The 3,643-nt window shown below is 49.4% G+C and overlaps 1 long non-coding RNA gene across 1 annotated transcript; it reads right to left on the bottom strand.

Annotated features, from left to right (window-relative positions):
• Positions 1-813: 813 nt before the first annotated feature.
• LOC127342620 (uncharacterized) lies at positions 814-2,009 on the bottom strand. Its single transcript, XR_007876751.2, has 3 exons — positions 1,750-2,009; positions 1,599-1,661; positions 814-1,367 (listed from the first exon to the last, which is right to left on the bottom strand). It is a non-coding gene; the product is annotated as an uncharacterized lncRNA (long non-coding RNA).
• Between the last annotated feature and the right edge of the window lie 1,634 nt (positions 2,010-3,643).

The following is a 3,643-nucleotide window of genomic DNA, read 5'->3' as shown; positions in this document are numbered from 1 at the left end:
TGCTGGTACATTTTACACGGTGAACCTTTTAAGGTCGTCGAATTGCACGAAAATTTTCTTCCTGATCCCATCGTTTCTCCGATGTACTGCTGTATGACGGAGTCCATGGCTGAGCCCTCCGTGTTCCTCATACCACCCTTACTTGGGCTTCCAGACGGTTAAAACGGCAACTAGTTTCACTCAATCATATCAAACGAAATACTGGAGACCATATTTTGCATGCTTTGAAATCAAGTACACACTAATCTCGCTAGTTTGGAGCTCGCCCGAAAATCTGAGATCTAAATAGATCCCAATCCTAATACCATCCAAAATTTTCTCCAAACCACAATATCTCATTATTCACAATCTTGGAATAATCTGCTAGAAGAATAATAGATATGGAGAGAAACATCGCTCACCCCAGTTCGAGCTTGCTACACGAGTACATGACCTAAGCGCAGGTAGTGTTAATAATAAAGTGGGACCGGTGCCATGTTTATCAAGACGGAATCAGAATATGATTGCCGTGGTAAGAAGAGAAGATGTTCGGAAAGCAAAGTAGGTTCGATCCTTGTGTGAAAAGTGAGACGACTGGATTTGTGCATAGACAAAACCAGATCTGAGGAGGATAATTCTCTCGATTCAAGAAAATGCGAGGTTCTTTGTGCACTTGTCCAAGCAGCCCACCTTCAACCGGACCATGTCCCTTCATTTTCCATCCAAGGGCCAATGATACACCGGTGCAGTTGGTGCATGAGTTGGGCCGGTTCATTGGATACGTTCTCCATCCCGCTGTTGCCCCGCATGAGCCTCAACGTCACCGTCCCGTGCGCTAGCCATGGCTTGCTTGCTCGCTAGCGTAAAACTCCCCCAGGCCGAGCTGCATGACGACCACCGCGCCAACCCGGCCTCTTCCGCCGCTGCCGGACCCAATCAGATTCGCCTCTCCTTTTGCTATCTCCGGCCTGGAGCCTCCATCTTTCTGCGCTTTCTTTTTCCCCAATTCTGCACAAGCTAGAACAGCTTGATTGCGTTGACGTGTTGGACGGTTGATTCGATTCCGGGTCCGTCGATGTCCGACCATGGCCGGCCAGGTCGACCACGAGGACGAGGGCTTGCCTCCAGGCGGGTGCACCTCTACGACCGCGGACTCCGGCCGCCGGCACGCGCACGACCTCCATCGGAGAAGATGGTCAGCTCATCATCAAGCTGGCACCTCCTCTCGATTCATTTGCTGGGATGTGTAGGAAGGCGGCGCGGATGTCTTCGAGCACGGCGAGACGACGCGATTTAGTCGCCAGACAGCTCCTTCCCATCCGATGCAGCTCCATCCACGGTCCTGCTGGTCCTCCAGGACTGCTTTCCCCTTTGTGGATTCCATGGACCTGCCAATGTGGGCACAAAATTCTGATGAACAAACCTCTAGATCTCTGAACTTTTCATGAGATTGCTACAGCCAATTAAGTAAAAGATAAATGATCTTTAACAAGTACATTGGTGAATAATTCAGTGCCTTCTCAGACTTTTCATGAAATTGTTACAGCCAATTAAATAAAACACAAGGAGTGTCTACCAAGGTGATATGCTAAAGTAGCTTCAGAAACCAAGGTGTCTACCAGATTCTAGAATTAGTGTCCACCAAGGTGATATGCTATGGTAGCTTGTGTTGGGCATCGGTCCTGCAAACCAGTAAAAGTTGCAAGTTAAGAGTATGATAATACAGCAATGGTACTAAAAATTGTCTATCTAGTTGTACAGTAAACAGACAATTGTTTCAACTGGTGCCTTTGTTTGGTCATTTCTAGAATGGTATTGCTAGTCCATTCATGTACTCTTGCTCTTTCGACAAGCATTCTTCAGACCATTGTCCACCTATTTTGCTCTTTATTGAAGTCAGGATTTGGACACTGCAAAGAAAAGACCATCACTGTACAAGAATAACCTTGTTGTACTAAAGAGTTAAGTTGATGCAGAGGCCAGAGCTTGTTAATTCTTGGTTAAACATTGGTTCCTTATTTTCTTTTGTGACGATCATGCTTGGAGACGCAATCAAATAAGGGATGAAACTGCAAGTGATACAAGTAACATAAAACTGCAGTTGAATCTATTAATCAACGCTCTCCCCACGCGTGGACGGGGCCACGACGGTCGACTCTTGTTTCTAGCTCTGTAGAGCGGTCGCGGCGGGCCGCATCTCCACGCCCAATGCCAGTGTCGAGACGGCGGGGCTGGTGCAGCGCTACATCGAGGAGTATGCAGCGCTACAGCAAGGAGAGGCTTGGCTGACGCTCGACTACGTTGTTTCGCAAGGAGAGGGGCAAGGCGGCTAGGTGGCTACCACTGCTTGCTGCTGATTTGGCCAACTGCTTGCTGCTGCTTTTAGGAGATGAAGGGATGGAGAATCAAGAACGAAATCAAACCAGGTCGCTACTGTCGATGCTGCTTGCTGCTGATTTGGCCATCTGATTTGGAGAAACAAGAAGCAGAGGACCGTGACCCGGCTTTACCTTGACGAAATTGAACGAAATCGAACCAGGCCACGGAGCTTGGGCGCGATGCAGAAGAGGACCGGACGGAATCAGGGGCGTGGCCTGCGACGGCCAAAGTCGCGGCGGCGTACGGGGAAGCGGCATGCTGAGGCAAATTTTGGGGAAGGCGTTATGCGGCAGTCGATTTTGAGGAATGCGGGGCAGGGCCGCGGCGCGGTTGCTCGTGCAGGCAGGCTGCTGTAGGCCGGCGTGCTCTAGCCGGTGTACCACCAGGGACGACGTGCGGTGCCCCGCTTGCGGTGGAAGGCGGAGGTAGGAGACGAGGTCGGTCACGGGTTAGGTGGACGATTTCCCTATCATTGTTTTTTTGTTGCTTTAACCATCAGCGATTAGCCGCAGATGCTGACTAGCTAAGGCCTTACCCGTGCTAGGAGAGGCTCCTCCTCCCCGCGAGCACGCCGCAAATGCTCTCCGGTGATGGCCTCCGCCGCGGCCTCAACCTCCTCTGCGTGGCGCTGGTCGAGAGCTGCTCACGGGGAGAAGATAAGGTGAAAGTGGGTGGGAATCAGTTCACAGAACCCTTAATCGCCGTCTTTTGATAGGATGAATCCAACGGTGGTGGACCAGATCCAAGGGTGATGACCGGGTGTTCACATACCCCTGATCACCAAATTCACTCTCTAACAGGTAGTTGAGTACATAATAATTAACATAATATAAAAATAACATTCTCATATGCTAACTCATAAGTCAACAAAAATAGATGTGTCACGTATGAATTTGACAATAAATGGATAGGGTATGGGTATACCCGCGGGTACGAGACTATACCCGTGCCCTGCCCATGACTTAACGGGCAGGATATGAGTACTACCCATGGGCATAAAAGTGTACACATACCCTGCCCATGCGGATACGTACCCGTGGGTACCCATACCCACAGGTAAAATTACCATCCTTAGAGCAACTCTAACAGAGCCCCTATTTATCGGAACCGAAAAAGCGAGTTCAGTCTCCCGAAAAACAATTTGGTTGCGGATTTAGCGATGGCGCAGAACAGAAACCGAAAAGGTGAACCGAACTCGATGAAATCAAACGTCGCGGAAAACCAAATTTTGCGATCGCACTCGATTTCATCGAATGAAGCTAAATTCGTTCATAATTAAACTAGA

This window comes from Lolium perenne, chromosome 3, assembly GCF_019359855.2.
Source record: "Lolium perenne isolate Kyuss_39 chromosome 3, Kyuss_2.0, whole genome shotgun sequence".
NCBI classification, from domain to species: Eukaryota; Viridiplantae; Streptophyta; class Magnoliopsida; order Poales; family Poaceae; genus Lolium; species Lolium perenne.
The sequence above is the reverse complement of the archived record's forward strand: the minus strand, read 5'-3'. Positions and strand labels throughout refer to the sequence as shown.